Raw genomic sequence first — 20,945 nt, 5'->3', positions numbered from 1 at the left:
GAATAAACAGTAAAAAAAAAAAAAATGGAGTAACCAGGGATTAGCAGACACTGCATTATGTTGATTACCCACATTGTCTTCGGCTTAATAAATTCCATTTTGCTTTAAGTCAGTTCAACTGTGTGTGAAAATAGAGAAAGTGGAAAATGAGACTGAACAAGGGGGTTAAATGATAATGTGCTATTCCAGAAGCAATTGAAAAAAAAAAAAAAATGCCTTGAGGAAAAGGGGGGAAAAAAAGAAGTTTTTGAAGTATAAAATAAAATGCGTAATTTTATTTTAATATGGGAAGCTAAAATAGTCTGTCCAGTCCTCATCATTAAACCCATCCGCAAGCAGTTGAAAAACTGCGTTTTAATGCATTTGTGGCACTTGCTTTATGGCAATGTTGACACTGGTTATTGAGTAGACCCTAAAAATAAGCACACAGAGTAACAGCGATTCTACATCCAGTTTTTGTATCCCATTCGCTAAAGTTAGGTCAAGACTTGAGAGTTGTGCTGTGGTTCCATACGTAACATGGCAGGTCCTGTTGCAGAATTAGGACCTTCAATTTCTTGTCATAAGTGGAAAAGGGAAAATTTTGGGAGAAAACTTTGCAACATGGCTCTAAATGCATAGAACACTTTTGTCTCTTTTATAGTTAGAAATTGATTCCTGGAGCTCCTGAGCATCCAGAATTCCAACTGGAGCCAACAAGAGGTGGAAGTTCTCAGAAATCTTGGGAATTGAACTGCTAATTAAGGAAGTACTGTCATCTAGTGGTTAAAGATGACTGGGAAATAAGGACTCGGAGATTAGATTTATTACCTACTTGCTGTTTGATAAATGAGCTTGAAAATCTCAATTTCCCATTTCTGTAGAGAAGGCGGGAAGGAGAGGAGGAGGAGAAGAGGCAGTATTAGCCCAAGAGACTTCCCAATTCTGAGAGTGCTTAAGTCTGGGACTGGAGAATGTATGTGCCACCAGAACTCTTTGTACAGTGGCGATTGAAGCCGTCCTGTTTTAAGAAACCCAGGGAAGATGCCTCCAGTGGATTTGTGTTTAAATGTGACCAAAACATTTAATAACTTGGTGATTATATATCCCATGGGTGCCAAATCCAGGCGGAGAAAAGAATTCGCTTGCTGGGATAATGGGAAAGAGAAATTTATTTATAAATATATACACCAGTGGATGACTTAAAAGCATTGATAGTGATTCAGTAGTAGTCTTGTTCATTGTTGATGATCTCTTATGTCAGCAGTTTGTGGACTTGCAGCTGTACCTTTTGATTCCATCAACTATAATTAGTATTATTTTCTGCTCATCTTGGCAGCGCACAAGCTCATAGAGTCCTAATGCTGAATCCCAGAAAGCTTGAATGTGTTGCACTTGAAAATGCTGTGTTTCTCCTGTGCAGGATTTTCTGTTCTGCAGAGGTAAACGTGCAGCACCAGAGTGTGCGGGGATTCCTTCTGGCTTTTTGGATGCCTGATGTTGAGTAGGAAAATTCTGCCCCGTGGGGCAGCTGGAGATGGAGGATGGCGGGATGAAGCAGCAGGGCATCGTGCGTAGTTGGGAGTTACCAACAATTTATCTCCCAAAACTTTGAAGGTTTCCACTGAGCAATAATGGCATACCTAAACCTATCTGCTGAAGGAGTGAATTTGTGTGAGACGCTCTCCAGCTATTGCAGAACTCCAATCTGAAATGACATGAGGTAGTAGGTCTTGTTGGTTTGCTTGTTGGGTTTGACTCCCATGGCCACTGTGGCACTGGTGTGTATCGCCCTCAGTTGTCAGAGGTGATGCTTGTCTTCACCTGCATATGGGATTTTTCAGGCTAATAGACAGATTTTCCATGCAAGCACAGTCACCCTGGATCTAAATAGAGGACTGCTTCAGGGCTTCTCTCACATTGCTTAGCGTGCTCTTATGGCCAGGAGCACGTAGAAATTTGAGGGGGGAGCATGTGTTCCTCATTCCTCATTCTATTGCTTGGTGGTAGCTTTATGTAACTGCCTGACACTCCCTTTAAAATGCAGGGCAGACATTTTCACGTTTGATGTCAGGCTGGAAGAGCCAGCCCCTCTGAGCAGAGTTCTCACCATGGTGGCATGGAGAACCCTGGTCTCAGTTGCAGCATGAGGCAGAGGAGCTCAGCAGCATTTTGGGATCTGCACCCTGTGCAATGCAGCTGAACAAGAGGAGCAACATAAAAGGCAGCAGGCTGCAAAGCTGTTAGCATTCTGCCTGCACATAACTAAAGCACAGTCCTAGATCTACTATTATAATTCTCTGTTAATTACATAGTGTTGATTGTATAACTACTTAGCAGTTCCTCCTCTTTTAATGAGCACAGCTGTTTTCTGTCCAGCTTCAATAGGGAAAATTTCCCATCTCTAATTTAAAAGTAATACTCTCAGAACTCCAGAGGGCTCCTGGGCTCGCGCTGCTTAATATGTTTTAATGCTCATGGTGCCTACAGACTTCCTCCAGCCTGGAGAGCACTTATGGCTATTCCCCTCATCCTACTAAATGAATCTTTTTAACTAATGAACTCTATTAATAGAGTTAAAAACCTGATGAAGCCCTCACCGTGTTGTGAAGAAAACCTTTTTATTGAGGTAGACTGACACAAGCTGTCATGTACCTATGCTAATTTGGATCAGTGCACTACATTCAATTTTCTTCTGACTTAGCACTTTTTAGAGAGTTGGAGAGCAGTTAGTTTTCCTCTGAAAAGTGATATGAGCATGTTTGTTTGCACTGAGGGAGCTGTGAGTTACCAGTTTTCAGGAGACGCAGGTGTTAACGTCAGCTGGAGAGCACAGAGATTGATGTGCTGGAGCATGAAAGGAAAATAATGGGCAAATGGCAGCAATATGCTGAACCAGAACCTTCAGGTCATTGCTTGTCTCCCTAGGTTCATGGCAAGCAAAACTGTGTAGGTGACAATAACAGCTCAAAGCACGCGATGGGAGCCTGTTCCAGCTCTGCTTGATGCAGTAGCTAAACAAATGTTTTGGGTACGGACAGTTTTTTTTTTTTTTTATCTCTGTGGAAAACATGTTTTTGTCAGAATCGAAACATTTCCCAGGAGGATGTGGGCTTAGATAAAGTTTCAGGTGGGGGTATTGTCAAAACAAATCACTCCAGCTTTGCAGCTTGCTTTTCACCAATTCAAATGTATTTCACTAACGTTTTTAGCACTTCTAATTTTTCAGATATATCATAATATGCTGACATGTTTTGACACAGTGATTGTGGCCTGAACAGAATGCACAAGAGTGTTCAAATGGAAAGAAGACTTCTAGTCTGTAGGGAAATGTGAATGTGTGATGTGGAGCAAGGAAGTGATGGAGCCAGATCAGGAAAGGTATAGCAAGAATGAAGCTTGATATCCCAGCTCTTCTACCTGAATGGAGGCCCAGTATTTATGCTTGAGAGTTCCCCATTCTAATCCCTGTCGAGATCTAGACCTTGCTCAGTCTGTTAGTGTGATTGCAGATGATATCAATAGTTCAATAAATGATAAATACTTGAGCAAATGAGTAAGTGTTCTGCGGGGCTTCAAGTTGATTGTAACCCCCTACAATAACTGCTGTTGATGTGCCTTTGAAGCACTACTCTCATCTGTAACAGCCATTAATTATTTATTCTCTCTTTATAGGAGTTGGCCTTACTATAAATTGACATTGTCTGATCTGCTGTTGAGGGTGAAGACTGCGTTCCTAGAAAGGTGATGATTTATGTAGTAGATGCTCTTCTTATGCCTTGTTATAACTACTGTGTGGATAAATATATCTCTGTAGTTCAAGTGTCCTTTTGTTTCCCTAGCATGCTTGATTGTAAACATACATCAAGTTGTTTCCCTCAGGGGGCTCTGTTCAGATGCATCTTGAGTTACATTATGGTAATAACGTTCAATCTTTGCATTAATAATTATAACAAATGCTTCCTGTTCAGAAAAGTATCATATTTCTCTGTTTTCCTTGCTATTATGAAGCGCTGTGCTGTTGCTGTGTATTTTATGCTGACAGTGCAGGTCACTCGTTCTGTGTATTTTCCTTTTCTACATTATGTGTGACTCTGGACAGTAACATCATAATAGGTGTAGCAGAGTTAGGGGAAGCCAATCCATTCTGTACATAGATCTGGCAGTGTACCAAGTCTGAATTTGGCTCACCATGACCCGTACAACAGAACTGGATTTGAGGTAGTATGCAATATTTGCACTAACTGATGCTCAGACAGACAGGGCTTTCCGTGTTTCAGTTTGTTGATCACCCTGGGAGCTGGTCAAGAAAACGGGGTAGAAGACAGCTGTTCTTTCTCTTGAATGAAATGAGGGTGTTGAACTGCTGGGGACAATCTTACCCATCCCTTCCACTGTTCACAAGGGTAAGGGTTAGGGTTAGAAGATAGCCTCAGATGAAATCTCTTGTTAGCTTAGAAAGCCAGAGGCTTTGTTAGAAGCTGTGACCTCTTAAGCTTTGAAGACTGCTGTGGAAAGGGAAGATCCTTTGGTCTTTTTGTCCTTTCTCTGACCCTATCTTTCCCTCTTTCCTTCAAAGCAGCAGTTTTTCTTTGTGCTTCCCCCCCTTCTCAGCCCTGCAGACTCTCCAGGGAGCTGGTGCAGAGCTGAACTTGGCGCAAATAGCCAGCAAGTTGTCTTGAGCTCAATGTCTATACAAATATCCAGGATAAACCACTCTAATATTTCAAATGATTTCCTAATATACAGCATGTGCTATGGCAGGAGTCCAAGGAAGGAGTTTTTCCTGGTGAAAATCGCCTTCTCTTTTTATTACGTGATTATAAGCCCTTTCTTTTTAAAACTGTTATGTGGAAAGAGCAATGTTTCTGTTGATAGAAAATTCTGACACCCTGCTTTCGGCCTTAACGACCAATTCTGTTTTTGTGCTGTGGAATTGAGACAAATTTTCTTGAGTGCAATGCTAGGGAATCTGGCCCTGCCATTTTACAGCTATACTGCTGTAAATCAGTGTAAGAATATCATTGTTGGGTTGAACTTGACCACAGTGAACTCGCATGTCAAACAGGTGGCTTTACAGAGCAGGCTTTGGTTATGTTACCCTGCTATATCCCAACCAACATGAAGTTCTTGTGTTCCCCAAGACAGATTTCTGGCTTTCACATCGCATTCTTTTTTGTTTCAGCTCACAATGAGAATATAATTCTTCTGGAACAGAAATGCAATTTATTAAGGAAGCTGTTCCAGTGTGTGACAGCCTCTCAGCAAAAAAGCTTTGCCTTATGATTTTTTTTCCTTGTCTTTAAATAGAATTTCCTGTGTTTCGCTATCTGTCACTGTGTAGCACAGAAGCATGGCTGCATCTTCCGTGGTCCTTTCCATCACTTACTCATTCATATGGGTGAGATTTCCCCTTCCCTATCCTGAGGCTAAACAATTACAGTTCTCTCAGCCTCTGCTTGTAAGCATTTATTTTTCTTATGTGAAAGACTTCTTTTTTTAGGGTGGGTTATAATTCTGCAATGAGAATGATTTGCCCTAACTGGAAGAACTGCCTACTTTTTAAAAACTCATGCAGGGAGCTGGGAACACTGACGCTAAGTGTGTTTGAAGCCTGGTGACAGCCACCTTCACATCTGACTCAATAGCTGTTTAACTTGGCAGAGTCTTTGCTTTGACTCCCTTTGGCTTCTGGAAGCACTGAAAAAATGTTTATCGTTTTGTGTGTGTAACTAGATGAGTCACTTTGTAAAGATATGTACTGAGGCAGTCCTGAAAGGCAGTCATAATATGCTTTTCCTTTTTTGTTTTCGAACTTTGGCATAGAATTCAGTGTTGGGTTTGAGTTTTATCTTCTGTCTTGATCTTCCTAAGGCTGTGATGACCTCAGAGGTGTTGATTCCAACTCTCACCTGCTCTTAGTTCTTCTGGGTCCAAATCCTGACTGTGGGATGTCCTGTTTACCATCAGAATTCATGGAGGCAGTGGAAGTTGTGACAGCTCTGGATTTGTTTTCAGTGTGGGATACTTGTGTTTCATTCATTGGCAGGTGCTTACCATATGTATATCTATTTATCTATCTATCTATATATGAGTATATATGACTTATACTTTTAATTTTCTGAATGCTTAGGGAGGAAAAATGATAACAGGATAATGTTGTCCTTTCCATTAATGCCAACGTGAGTTTGAACAACTTGTACTGCAGTCAGTGAAGTTTACTGTTTGGAGCATACGCTTGGGGGAATTCAATCTGAAATCATAATTCTACCAGCAAATTTCACAGGATGCACTGTTTCCAAAAGCTCCAGTATCTCAACCCAACCCTGAAGAATGTCTGTACTGTGCACGTTCCCCAGCTGGAACTGGGACCCCTGTATAGCAATAGGTACTGTGCATGTACTCAGGCATTGTCCTGTAAAACCTGAAGGGATGAGATGAGAGTAGAAGCTTAGCTATCTGCATGTGATTCTGGTTAGAGGCAGGAATGGAAACCAGATCTTCTGATGCGTGTTTGAGTGATAAGCCGCACAGTCTTGCCTAAAAGGGATATAACTTGGACATTTGTGGACTAAGTTGGGGTTTGGAATAGGCTTGAAATGAAGTAATGGTGACAGGTTTTTTGCTGGAGTGTCTACAAGGGGAGTGAGACATATTGTGCTTAAGGGATGCATAGAGATATGATTCCTTTTGAAAGGATGTGTGATCACATTGGGGAGGTGGCAGGAGAGAGATTTTAGCACTTGGTATGCAGCCATCGTAATCCTAGAAGATCACTTCCTTAGAATTTTTTATCCCTGCATTTAGTGAACAGGATATTTAAAAAAAGGAAAGCTGAGCAATGAATTGTGCTGGAACACGTATGATCTTCAGTGGAATCAGAAGGTGAAACTGTCCTTCAGAAAAGAGGTTCTGAGATGGGCAGAGCTTGTGGTCTGGACCCAAAGTTTGGAGATTGTGGTGACAGAACTTGTGTTTTCTTTGGTAATCCTGAGTGATCCTGGCCCTTGCCAAGAATCAGCTCTACTTCTAACCGCCCTTGTGAGCTTTCGGAGGGTTTTATAAGGACTCCTTGAAGATCTTGAATTACTTCTGAAGTCTCTTCTTCCTGGCAGAGTGGAGAAATGATTGTTTTAGTCCAATGTGAAAAGAAGGCAAACTTCAACCCAACTCTGAAAAATGCCCGAAAATGTCCTAGATTCATATGGTTACTCTGTGCTGCAGACTACCTAGTTTCTAGTTTGCAAACTCATGCTTTGCTGTGCTACTTGACATCCAGGAGCAGATAGGCACAGGATGTTTGCTGTGTTGCTTGGTTGTGGAGGTCTCATGGCATGGCAAGAGCATGGATGCCTTGCTTTCCCAGTTTATATTGGAGAGCATGTTCTGAGCCTCAGCATTGCCCAAATGAGCAAAATGAAGAAAGGCTGGCTGCAAATAGAAACAATGCATCTCCCCTGTTTCCTGAACATTAGTGTTTCTCATCCGTTCAATTTAACAAGGGCAATCACCCTGCCAGTGTAATTATCTCTGTCGGACTCAAAGTGCACATAAAGCAGACCTCTGTTTTTTAACAGGAGGTGAGTACCCTGGTGCCTTTTGGTCTGTTGTGATGCACATTTCATTGGAGGAAAACATTTAGAGGCTGCCTTTAATACCACAAGCAGATTCCGATGTACAGCAAAGGGCTATTTTTTTTTATTATTTACACAATTAATGGAAAGGAAACAGTGCAAATCCTTTAATTAGAATTAATGATTCATTAGCCTGAGCTGCCATCGCCTGCTAAATTTCTGGATCTGGATGGTGAAGCTGATGGATTATTCTGGCTAGAAGAGTAATAGTGGGGATGAGGATTCACAGCACAATGCTGAGTATGAGTAGGGCAGCAAAGCTGTGGAAGTGGTTTCTGAGCTCAAGGAAGGTGCATACCTGATGCTGTGCTCCCTCTGGGTGTGGATAAATGTGCACTTCACAAGCAGCTGTGCCCGTGGCAGATGTTACTACCTACTGCCATCCTTCTTCAACACCAAATGCTCATTACTGCTCCACTGATGGAGCTTACCACTTCTTAAACCTGCTGGCAGAGCTTCTTATTTATAGAGGCTCTGTTTATTTGTTTCCATCAAAACAGGTGCAAAGTTAATGAGAAGTTCCCCAAACAATTTTAACAAACGGTTCTTTTTGTCCTGAAGTGATGCAGGCAGCACTCGGCCAGCATCTTTGATGAGATGAGCGTTGCAAGGGAGTAAAGCTTTTCTTTCTGCACAGCTGACTTTTCAAGACTTCCTTAGTGAAAACAAGTTTCAGGGGCAGGGGTGCATTTGGATAATATTTTCCTCTAATTTAAACTGAAGTTCTGATTCATAAGCTCAGAGTTTGAAGACCAAATATATTCAGTTTGCTTTGTGAGTTTTGGCTATTGGAATGGCTGCTGACGTAGCTTCTGAGACAGACTGATGTGAGGAAGAGGAGATTGTAGCCAACCAGTTCCAGAGGGATTTCTACCTAACGTGTAACCATCACAGTGCCGTGGGATGTTCCTATGAGTTTCTTTTTGTGACAGTTGACCACGTATAGGATTGAAGGGTGTATTTTCTCAAACTTGTCATGGGAACTTGCTCAGCCTTTTATGTTAGGAAGCAGGAACTGCTTCTTTGCATCTTGCTCTAAAGGAAATGTAAAGAAGGGAGCCCAGGAGGTCCACACATTTTACTGATAACCTGAACCAGGGTAGGTTATAAGCCTGAAATCACACTCAAATCTTTTTTGCAGCCAACTGAAAACTTAAGCTCTTTTAGCCAGGGTTTAGATTTGGATGTTATTTCTACCTGGGAAGCGAAGGAGAAACAGCCGAAGGATTTTCAGGCACACTGGAGGGAAAAACAACTGTCTCACAGACAAAGAGATCACTTTTCTTCTCTCAAAGCACTATTTTGTCAGAGATGGCTGTTGGCTTTTATATCTGAACTGCTGTGAGAGTGGGTAGAGAGTTAATATAACATTCATTGCTCAGCCCCACAACAATGCAAATACAATTTTCTAATACATATTCTCAGCGTTAATAGCAAATGAGCCAACAAACAAAAGTAATCCATCAAGTTCTGAAAAATTACCTGTAGGGACAGAAGAAAAATCCCACCCCTCCCTGGGCTGCTTTTCTTATTTCTATTTTATTGTTTCTATTTAATGAACTGGCAAATAAATTACAAAAAGCTGTTTTATAAGCCAGTTACTTATTAATTCCATATTTTCTGCAACAGGTTCTTAGATTAATGAATCAAGGAGATGGAAAAGCCTGCTAATTTAATTACACAATTACCATTGCTGTAGCCTTTATTTTAAGGACATGACATAGCTAATGGACGTCTTATTTATTTATTTAGAACAAGTGATCTTGAGATTTGAAATCTATTGTAATTTGTAGGTTTTGGTATTTTCTTCCTTGTTTATTCTTGCTTTTTCTGTTGTTGGTGACTATTGAAAAGGGGTTGTTGACAGCTACCTGGATCTGACAAACCACAAATGAGCTCGTGCTCCAAAAATTACTCTGTATTTTTTTGCATATATTTGGCTAAATTTTTTTTTCCCCTCAGGATGCTGGTGGAAGATGTAGCAGGCACAGGATTAGCCACTTAGTTGTGCACTCAGAGGACCTCAAGCCACAAGTGTCTCATCAGCCCTTGAGACTGATAGAATGGAGCCAGAGGGCATCGTTTCATAGAAATTGTATTAATGTATTTGACCAAAAAAGATAGGTTTTTTTTTTCTGATTTTATTTAAAGTCTGTTTGTATACACATGTACTCTCATGTTATATATGAACAGCTCGTGCTTCATCCACTTCGTACCTGTTTGAAGCCTCCCTAATTAAACTAAGTCTTAAAGTGGGGCTTTAGGCAATTGTTTCATGCTGAAAAATGTATACACAAAGAATGGAAATATGTCCCATTAATCTTGGAGAGCGTAGGATATATTATTACTATTAATTCCTGTAATTAGGAGGAAAACATAACAAATTACTCTTAATAAGCCTTTCAGACAGGATTTTCTTAGAACCTACAGGCTCATTTGTATCTTTTTTTTTTTTTTTTTTTTTCAAATGAAACTAACGCTGCACACATATGACCTTTATTTGTTCAGTGGCAAATACAACACACCTTGAAATCTGGGTATTTATTTATTTTTAATGGCCAGCACAAGATATGCAGAGAAGTGCTTTTTCTTTTTTGTCTTTTTCTTTTTCCCAATACATGGAAAGACTTCTGCTTTCTCTGTTCCTCCTTTTAAAAGAGGAATTTTCCATGTTGAAAGGGAAAGTCCTTTCTCTGGAGGATCTGGGAGAATGTGGGCATTTCTCTTACCTTTCAGCCCTAGCAAAATGCTTCATTGTTCCTTTGATGTCAGTATTTTAGCTTGCATGATTTAATCTCTGTTCACCTAAATGATACAAAAGTAAGGACTGCATTTTCTGCATCCTGTTGGCTCTGAGTGTTGCACAGAGCTTCATTCTTTCTATGAACTTCTCTCCGTTTCCAAGCTAAGTATTTTTTTTCCTGTGTGTTTGTGCAAGCTGTAGTATGTGATGAAATAGTGCAGCAGGGCTTTTCTACATACCTGTCCTCCCTCCTCCCTGTTGAAGTCAGGAGTTACTTTGACAGCACCTGCGACTATATTTGTAGTTTGTTTATTTATTTGCATAATACACAGCCTAACCGTGCAACTGGGACTTGAAAAACAACTGTGTTTTTACTTCTGCAATGTCATAAACCTTGAGTTAGGGTTGAAGGAGGAGAATCATTCCCCAGGGCCTCTGAAACACAGAGAATTTGAACAGTAGAATAACTTTCTGCAAGTTTACTGCACCTATCAGTCACCTGGTGTTAGATATTTTTCCCCTCTCATCTAGTTAAATTAGATGAACCCTCATTTTCTCCTGTTCACATTTGACATTTTCCAGTCTTCGTCTTTTAAATTTGATCATTAGACCACAGTTTCATTTTTGAACATGAAAAAGATGTGTGATGTTTTTATCTTAGTCTTGCAAGGAACAGATCTTTTGCAAATAAGGTCCTGGTAATGCTTTAAATTAGGTCTTTTTACCAAATCAGTCTACCCAATAATTTTTGAATTATACCATTTTTTAAGTATTTTACTGATGCCACAGTCTATCCAGAAAAGCAGTTTTAAATGTGAAGAATCTTGTATATAATTTCTTGTGAAGCAGAAGGTGGGTAGTAAGCCTGTAATCTTCTGCTATTATGGGGATAAATTGGTGTTCAGTGAAATGTTGCGTTGAGTAGCTGATACGGCTTTCAGTAATTTAAGCTTTTTCATGTAGTGCCTCCTAGACAAACATATTTTCTAGTTGTTGTTAGTATAAAAACACGAAGTAAGAATTTCTTCAACACTCCAATTCTGCTCTTTCTGAGTTGGGATAGATACTAAAGGCAGGAAGTTGCTTTATTGAGAACCTTAACATTCACAGAAGCGTGACTTTTCTTTTCCCAACTCTTTTCTTGGCTGAAAAACGGCCTTTGCGTTTTAAGAAAATAACTTTTCAGTGTTGAGATTCTGAGTTTTCACTTAAATTTAAAGGAAGGCCAAGCGCCGGCATTCTGAAGTGACGCCTTTACAATTTCTTTTTTCAGGTTGCTCGGCGTTAACATCATGGTTATTTATGAAAGCCTGTTATTTTTGTGAACACAGTTTACAGGGAACTGCGGACAATAGATTTTTATTTCATTTTCAAGGGAAAGTAACGTGTCAGTAGTCCTTTTTAGTAACTGTGTCATCACAAGCAGATGATCTTTAAGTTTAAAGCTGCTATTCACAACTTGGAGCAATCTCCTATTTACTGTTCCAGAAGTATTTCTAATGACAGAAAATGTTTGAGAAATGCAGCAACTTCTGAAGCAGTCAATTCTAGCATTGCTTTAGCACTGCTGAAATATTCAACTGCTTCTTTTTTTCTGGAAGCTGTAGCTATTACTGACCATGTAATCTGCCTTCCTAAGAGGATTTTCATGTGTAAATCATTGTTCATCAAAACAGTACTAATTTCAGTTGTTTGTTTTGTCTTTCTTGAGAAATTGAGAGTTGAGAAAGAAAATGCTCTGACTCTCAGAGCATGGCATTTTCAAAAACACTTGAGATTCTTGTTTATGAGACTTTAGGCTTAAAAAAAAGTGTTTTGAAAGTGGGATGTAGATATCCCTGTTCATTGCAGGGGAATTGAACACGATTACCTTTCAGGGTTCCTTCCAATTCAAATGATTTTGCAATTCTGTGCTGTTGTTGCAGAGCTGTTTTAGCAGTTTCCCTTCACTCTTTAAAGCTTCTGAGGATGAGCAGAAAGAGCAAAGTTTTTCTTCTTGGTTTTAGATGGTGTCCTAGACTTGTATATATGATGATCTGAAGTAGCCTTTCACAAGGGCATGCCACCTTAGTTTGGGAAATACTGTTGCAGAATCACTAACAAGTCCCTGGGACATTTGCTTCAAGGATTATTTCTCTCTGTTCTCAAGATACGTTTCTTGTTTCTCATTGGAATCCCAGTCATTGTCTTATTCATTCTTTATTTAATTATAGTGATCTTTTTTTTCCTACAGTATAAACATTATAGACTTTGCATTGAACTCACTCCACTGCATCATAGTTTCGTTTGTTTCGCTGTCATCAGTTCATGTTAATCAACGTGAACTTCAAAACTAGTGTTTTAGAATTCATTGCCAGTAGGGAGCTTCTGTGTATTGGGTGTTATATGGGCTAATAAAAGAATACTTCCTGCTCTAAATAAACTTCAGTGTGAGTTTAAAAATAAATAAATGAAAGGATGAGCATAAACTGAGAATATTGCTTTTATACACGATAAATTTTATCATCGCTTTGTTGGGAATGCAGGGGGAGAATCATCAATTGAAGCCAAATGTGTGAACTGTTGGCTCTTGGGGAATTCCAGCTGCTTAGTAAGAGCAAGGGCTTTTCTGGATGGATTATTTTCAGCATGTGGTATTGTGAAGAGTTAATTCTGCATTGTATGCTGTTGTTGGGAAATATTGAGGTGTTTAGAGTGGTGAGACACTTAAAAAGAGTTAATCTGCTGCTGTAGATGACAAAGCCATGTATTTGAATCAAAGTTGGTAAGTATCACTGCTTTTAAATTAATAAGTACTATGTTAGAAGAGCAATTGGAAGTTGCATAAAATATGGATTTGGGGACTGAGGGTATAAATAATACACCATCCAAATTTGGTAAGAGCTTTAAAAGATTTCTATAGAAAGTTCCACTTTTTGTGATTACTGCAATATTAAAATATGTAATGTTTGTCATATAATCCCATCTGATGATTAGGATTAGTAGAATAGAGTTGTTTTCTAAACTGCTATGTCAAAGTTTCACCATTATTAAAAATTGTATTTGGGATTTGTCCCTTAGATGTAGAGCTGAAATCCCTGGGTGATGCAGGTTACCTTACAGTTGTTTTCCTGTTATTCAGAGCTTTAGGAAAGGTTGCCCTCATTCCATCAATATGAAGTGATAGAATGTGAACAATTGGTAAAAATGTAGAATCAGAGATCTAAACAAAACCCCTGCCAAATGCTTTGTGCCTTAGTTTGGCCACAATTAAAGGTAGTCAGGAATGTTTGTGTTAATTACTATTTAGCCTGCTAATGCACTGAAACGGAGCTATTCTGCAGGAGTATAGCAGAAAGCTCTCCAGGAGCAGTGTCAGGAGTTCTAGCTGCAGTAAAACTGGTGGGAGAACACTTACCAGAGATAGGAGTTCACTTGGGGAATGGAACAAAGCAGATTAATATTCCTATTTTGCCTGAATCAGCTCAGACATAAAAATTAGTTTCAATAGCTGTGGATCTTTTCTTAATTGCTTACCATCACTTCTCAGCTTAGGATTTCCTCACAAAAAGCATCTTGTTATGTCTTTTATGTCTAAGGTGGACGTAAGGAGTGACAGTGCTGTAAATAATCAAGGAAAGCCTCTCCTGTGCCTTTCCCTCAGGCAGAAATAGGGCAGGTTGCTCTCATAACCTCTAATTAAAAATAAATAAATAAATGTGGTCTCTTTGGTGGCAGAAGGAGAATTTGAGGAAGTGCTATTGCAGTACATTAGCTTGCTTGTAGATGTTCCTTCTGGTTTTGAGGTGGCACAACCATCCACCGTTAGCATGCTAAATCAGTGCTATATTAGACTAATGTGGTTTGTGTTCATCCTTGATATGTATTTAAACCTTGTTCCTGTGCATTTAATCATCGCTGCAGTGATTTAAGCGTGCTTGGTTTTCCAATAAAACCTGGTACGAAACAAAAGGGAGGGGGAGGAAAAGGAAAGTTCAGTTTGCAAATTGAATTGATGTCACCTCCCACGAGCTGCGCTAACTACTGAGGAACAATAACTCAGAAATGGAGTTGAAACAGCATTACTTTTTTTTTTTTCTTTCTGTCAAATCCTATGAGATATTTGAAGGAAAAGCTTACTAGTGCACGTGTGGTGGCAGAAAAATCCAATTCCATAGAAATGTATGCTTCCCCTGAAAATGAGAGTTTCTGAAAATTAAATTTTCTGATTAGGGTCCTGTAATAATAATGCTCATGAGCTCTCAAGCCTCCAGCTGTTAGAGATGGATTGGCACTTCATGAAAGATAGCTTGTGGTAACTTCAAATGTGCTTCTCTATTTTTGGCTTTAATTTAGAGGACTTCACGCTGTAATCTGCAAGCTCTAGCATGTTTGATATCATGCTATAATTTTTGCAAAAGCCTGAGATGCCTTCAGAAGATGGTCTTGGACTGGTTTGCAAGTATTTGCTTTCTTGTAAGATGTGGCTGCACAGCAGAAGCTCTAAGAAAGTAACAGCAAAGGATGGAAATAATGCAGTGAAATATACACTATAAATCATATTTATGAAGGTATTTTCCTTTCCATTCCACTGGCTGTGCATTACAATACAACCAGGTAGTTAATATCTGAGCATTAGAATACGCTCTTCCCTTTAAACAGTCGCTTTAAGTCATGTTTAATGCTGCTATAATCTGCACTAGCATTCAAGGGTTTCAAGCTATCTAGCATCCAATGCCTTCTTGACCACCTTCCTTTGGTTTTGTAGGGATGTGGGCTCCTGTTCTTCAGCCTTCTGCTTCTTAGAGGTGACAGATGGATGCTGTTCCAGCATGGGTGTGCCCTACGCATCAGTGCCTGTGGTATATGAGGTGGAGGTCAGGTGCCATTTGGGACTGAGAAGGTGAGCACAGTCCATTTTAGTTTCCCTGCACAATTTTGATGTCAATTAAAGTCCTTCTTCCCAACTTAAATACTCCCAAAGCTAAATACAGTGGACTTAAGAAGGAATGCTGTCATTTTGAAAGCGGACCAGTTGCTTGTCTTTTGTTGTGACAGTTTCTTTGTGAGATGGAGCTGCGTTGTGAGCAGTTCTAACCATTATTTGGATGGGTTGATTTTGTTGATGCTGCTCAATGGCAGCTGTTGAGGTGGGGAAGGAAGAGGAGGAGGGCTATGATACGCTCAGGATGTGGGCAGGCACGTGTATTTCAGGTGAAAAGCTCACTCCATTTGTTGTGGGGGTGAACATGCCTTACACTAACACTGGTTCATTCTATTAGCTCTGATCTGCGCTGCTGTGAACTCCAGTGTAGCTCCAAACACAGCTTTCCCAAAGAATGGGAGCGTGCTGAGCTGCGTGCTGTTCAGTTTCGGTTGCATCACAGTTGGAGGATGAGATGTACTGCAGAGCTTTAAAGAAGTCAGTTTAATTCTTGCAAGTTGTTCATGGCTTGTGATCGTAGGTTTCTACTTCTTAGTGCCCTGTTGCAGTATTTATGGAAAAGAACAGAGCAAGCAGAACCATGTTATTAGCTTCTTTTCAACCCTTTAACTGAGCACACAAAGGAACAACCAGCTTTTGTTAATTGATATTGAAAGTTAATCTAAGTCAATTTGTTTGGAATTTAAGATTAAATTAATTTAAATAACTTTTGACAGAATGCTCTTTTTGAAAGGCTTTCCCTTGTACGTTCCCCACCAAAGTAAATCATTTTCATTGAATTATTTACTAGACAATTTCATAGGGAGAGCTTCAAAAGCCCTCCAGGCAATAATAAAATGATCTTCAGTGCTACAGTCACAATTTTTCTGGATAATTGGCTGCCTTTTCCCATTGGGGAATAGTAGAGCTTTATGTGCCAGACAGGTGCCTCTTCCTGAGTAGAGGACAGAATGGTGCCGTTCCCACCAACCAAGGCTGTATCTGAGTTTTTGTTTAACAGCAGCCTTAGATTACCCTGCAGAGCTGCTGTTCAGATTTGCACTGTATTATAGAAATAAACTTTCGCGTTCTTTTTAAAAATATTTTTAGTTTCATTTTTTACTTCATTTAAGCCACCTCCCCAATGACCAAGTGAGGGAAGAGCCCTTCTGACAGTTTGTAGCCTTTGAGAGGACCAGTGCTGAGACTTGCTGGAAAATAATAATTTTCCGTCGCAGAAACTGTGTATTTCCCAGCTAAGCTTAATTCTCACTGTGAGCTTGGTGGGATTTCCTTCATTAAGAAGGAAAACATGTAAGAGTGAACTTTGGATGTTTTCTCTTTGGCTGTGAATGATGACCTTGTATTTCATAGGGATGAACATGATAAAGTTATCTGAAGGTTGCTAAATCAGAAAAATTCATTATCCCTTAAGCAATTTTTAGTTATGGCTTATTTTACAAGTAACCTTCTAATAATTTTTAGTACATTTTAAATTTCAGAGCTGTCCACGATCCATGCAGCAGTGTTAACTTACTCAGTTATCACTATAGTCACAGTGTAAGAAAAATTAATATAGCACCTATTCTATGCTAACTCATGGAAACTCCTCCAAAAGATGATTCATTCAGTGTGGGATTTTGAAATGATCCTGGGAGTGGGGCACCCAATTCTCCTAAATTCTTTGGGTAAATTTTGCTCATTTCAGTAATTTCACATTTACATTTATTGAAAACTGCCAGATCGATGCATGCTTTGTATGCTTGTTATCAGAGCTAATATTAAAAATATTTTCTGTTAATCTGATTAAGCGCTCTCTGACAACGCCTACAACTGGTACAAGAATCCATCTTCTGTTCAGATTTCTTATTGCAGTCGATCATTTTTAATGAGAGAGCTTAAAATGAAGAGTCCAAACTAATGTCACATCTCATCGAACGCCTTGAATTTTTCATCTTGCTGAATGAGCTGCATAGCAATTTGAGGACACCCTTTAGACAGATATCAAAGCTTCTTGATGATTCTTTTTGCTAGTATTCCCACCCCACCTTTTGGCTCTGACCACTGTTGATAAAAGTATGACAAGGATGATCTGATGGGGGGCAACCCATCAGATGGGTTGGAGCTCAGTTATCTTTAAGGTCTCTTCCAACCTAAGATATTCTATGACTTTATAGTGTTTCATTCTATTAAGTGCCAGGATGGAGCGTTTAAAACACGTCTGCTTTATGAGCAGCACTCATTGAGGACCACCTTGGTTATTCAAGCTGGTTTGAGCGACAGCTCCCAATATTCTGCCTGCAATAGCAGATGTGGTTCTGCTTTCTGTACAATGTTCAGATGGGTCTCTTGTTTTTGATGGGTTGGGGGTGTATACAGCACCTACCTCATGCTTTCCCCATAACCTGAGGCTCAGAATCCATCCTGTTGCGTGGATGTGAGTGGTTATGAAGGATGTTCCATCTTTATTAAATATTGCCTCATTTGAATGTTGTCACTTATGATTTAGAAGGTAACAAAGCCACTTCTCAATGTCTGGCACATTATCAGGCATAGAATACAGTGACCTTGTATGCCTGCATTCAGCTGTATACGCAGCTTCTGTGAGTTCTGAAGTAAGGGGAGCAATACTTTCCTATGAGTTTATGCATTGATGTAAGTAAAATGTTGGTAGCTACAGAAGTAGCTGTATATTTGTAGGTCTGCACATGTGTACCCTTGTGCAGAGGTTATAATTCCTGATAAATACATGGGGGACTGGCCTTTATGGCTGAGATGGTATATGCCTGAGACTCCAGGCTCGGTAAGAAATGCTTGCAATATGTCGTAGTGCATTGGCCATTATTTTATTTTAACATCAGCGTTCTCTCTGATGGATGCATTTTCTGTTCAGCATGTACTTGGTCTCAGAAGGCATCTGCAAATGCACAAATGTGCGTACATTCATTTTTCTAACCCAAAGGAATTGTGAGCCTGCACACAGAAATGTGGAAACTATGTTATGTGTATACTGATGCTGTTAGGAAAATACCCTTTTTTTTTTTTTTAATTTAGTGGAGCAAAGAATACTTGAGAATAAAAAATCAAGAAAGTCTGAACAAAGGAGTTCAACTTGTTCTGAATTGTATCATTCTGAGTGAGTGGAGAACGGGGCCAGATATGTCCTGGGAGAGCACTCAGCTTTGCTTTAAACAAGATCTTTTGGCTCTTCTATAGTGCTCATGAGACAAGGCTTCTCAACAGATGCACTAAAAATATTCAGTAGTAAAGGATGCAGCTTCAAAAGTTGGAGTTGTGCTGCAGTTTACAGAGATCTTTCCAGTTGGTAAACAAGAAGAGGAGAAATAATTCCTGAGAGCTTTGTTGTGTGTCAGCTGGTAGCTTTTGCTGGTGACAGTTTTCAACCTGTAATATTTTCATAGATGTATCTACTTGAATACAGAAATATGATGAAAAATTATATTTGTTGCTTTCCTTTGAGCCGGAGCAAACAAAATGATTTGAAAGGTGGCTGTGTGGTGGAGACAATCCCAGAGAAGTAATGGGGAAACGGGATATTTGAAGGTGAAATTTCATTGCCAGTGAGAAATTTGCTACTTACAGAAATCTGAAAACAATGCAGCATGCAGTACTTTCTGAATCCGACCTTTAGAAGAGGGAATAGGGAAAGAAGAGAGAACTTCTGTCTTTGAATGTGAATTTCAACATCTGTTGGGATACATAAGAGAGCTTGGTGAGAGCATTTAGCTTCTTTTGCAGAATCATAGAATGGTTTGAATTGAAAGGGACCTTTAAGATCCAATTCCCCTGGAATTTTCCACCTGCCCACATTGCTCAAAGCCAATCCATCCAGCCTGGCCTTGAATGTTTCCCGGGTTATCTCTCTGGGCGACCTGTTCCAGTGTCTCATCACTCTCGTGGTGAAGAATTTCTTTCTGATATCTAATCTGAATCTACCCTCTTCCAGTTTAAGGCTTTCTGTTCTGGAGCCTTAAAAAAGCTTGTTCGTAGATGTGTGGGGGGAAGAACAGTTGGATTTGCAGATCAGACCTGCTATTTGTCTGTGAAAAGATATACAGCAAGCAGCTTTTTACCCTCTTCCCCACTCCAAACCTTTTAAGTAGGAAGGTGTCAATCTTTCCAGTTATTCATGCTTAGGAACAGCAGCCATAGAAAGGTTTTATTGACATTTGTTTCCTATTAAACAAACAAGAAATTATTGAGGTTAGAGGTGATGCATTTGGTATCTAAAAGTCACTATTTTCTTTCTTTTGGATCTTCTTTTTGGATGTATTTTATGAGTGGATCCTTCTGTGCCTCAGAAGCTTATAGAAGTTATGAATTTCTGTCTGGGATGTGCTGGGGATAAAGCATTAGCAAAAGCTCTGTGTACTCTTTCCCTTTGCGAAACTTGTCTGAAACTTATTAGCAGTTCCTTGTGCTGAAGGAAGACAAGCTGCAAGTGTGCAATCATGAATTGTAATTGCTTGGGTTTCTTGAGTCTGAAAACAACAGCTTAAACTTCATGGAAGTTTTGCTTGTGCTGTTGCTGCTGTTGTGTTTAAATACAGCTGCAAGGTAGGCATTGAGTTGACTTGAATTTTACAAGAAGGGGGTTTGTTTCTTGAGTCTGTCAAGTGAAATATCTAGGCAGGTTTAGGGAAAGTGTAGCTTGTTTTTCCCCACGTTTGGTATTAATAGCTCACACTGATGTAAGTTAGTCTTTAAATACTTTGTGTCTGCTTGGTTTGTGCTTGGACTTAGGCTGAGCAGCAACAGTTTTTTGCATGCCCTGGGTGCTGATCACACCATGGTAGGGTTCCAGAAGCATGGGTACACAACATTCCTTCATTACCATGCTGTCTTTTAGCTGTTCAGAACAGTTGTTCTCTAAAGTATTGGGCATTACTGCATGTAACTGGCAGGTAATGCTGATACACTTAAAGCCATGCTTAGTTCCACACTTGGAACACATTTTTTTTTATATGAAATAGGAAGTTGTGTTTTCATTTCCTCTTTTATTCCATTTGAGACATAAATTGATAGTTTTTCTTTCCCTTATTGTGACAAGTATGTACTCAAAATACTTTCATCTCACTGTCAACAAACCCGGAGAAGTTCGCTGCTAGAACTGGATCAGACGCTGAATCTAAATGTATGAGCCCTCACCCCTACAGTTTTAAAGATTCAATTACAGTAGAATAAAGGCATTAGCAGATTCACACCCCTGGAGGGGAACATAATGCTATCTGAGGCCAGTCTGCGTTACATCTCTTCCACAGACATAATCCTTCAAAAGCCTTCTTCACAGAAATAGTGTGGTTTCTTTGCGCTGTATGGAACTGCTTCTCTAAGTTATACCTCCACGCCTGAGTCTCCAGTGCATTTCCTGCTGTGTGTTTCAGATCTGATGGAGTTGCATTAACTTATGGTGCACTAAAGGTTTCTTTCTTTAAAAAAAGATAAGAAGGAAAAGATTTTATCTCTTCCAGTTGCTTGCTTTTGCCAAATGTATGGTCTGCTAGTTGGAAAAAAAAAATATTTCTGCATTGCACTTCTGTTACTAGTTTGCTGCTATGATGCCATAATCATAGATAAATCACTCATGTCTTTCCTTAGCCTTTAGCCTTGTAGTTAGACAGTCCAGTCAAATGTTTGTATGCTTACAGTGCATGAAACGTCTTTC

The 20,945-nt window shown here is 39.6% G+C and overlaps 1 protein-coding gene across 13 annotated transcripts in view; it reads left to right on the top strand.

The window, feature by feature from the left end:
• LRRTM4 (leucine rich repeat transmembrane neuronal 4) overlaps positions 1-20,945 on the top strand; it is a 419,106-nt gene that overhangs the window by 7,194 nt on the left and 390,967 nt on the right. For 8 of the 13 annotated variants that reach the window (XM_042886894.1, XM_042886892.1, XM_042886893.1 and 5 more), the window contains exons 2-3: positions 3,655-3,723; positions 15,104-15,238. The exons of 1 other annotated variant lie outside the window; for it this stretch is intronic. The gene's annotated coding sequence lies outside the window, so the exon portion shown is untranslated. The remainder of the gene's footprint in view (positions 1-3,654; positions 3,724-15,103; positions 15,239-20,945) is intronic. 4 more of the 13 variants (XM_042886903.1, XM_042886901.1, XM_042886900.1 and 1 more) reach the window with 2 other exon arrangements.

The sequence above is a fragment of the Lagopus leucura genome, unplaced genomic scaffold (assembly GCF_019238085.1).
Source record: "Lagopus leucura isolate 7727_CA_CO unplaced genomic scaffold, USGS_WTPT01 Super-Scaffold_100065, whole genome shotgun sequence".
Taxonomy (NCBI): Eukaryota; Metazoa; Chordata; class Aves; order Galliformes; family Phasianidae; genus Lagopus; species Lagopus leucura.
The sequence above is the reverse complement of the archived record's forward strand: the minus strand, read 5'-3'. Positions and strand labels throughout refer to the sequence as shown.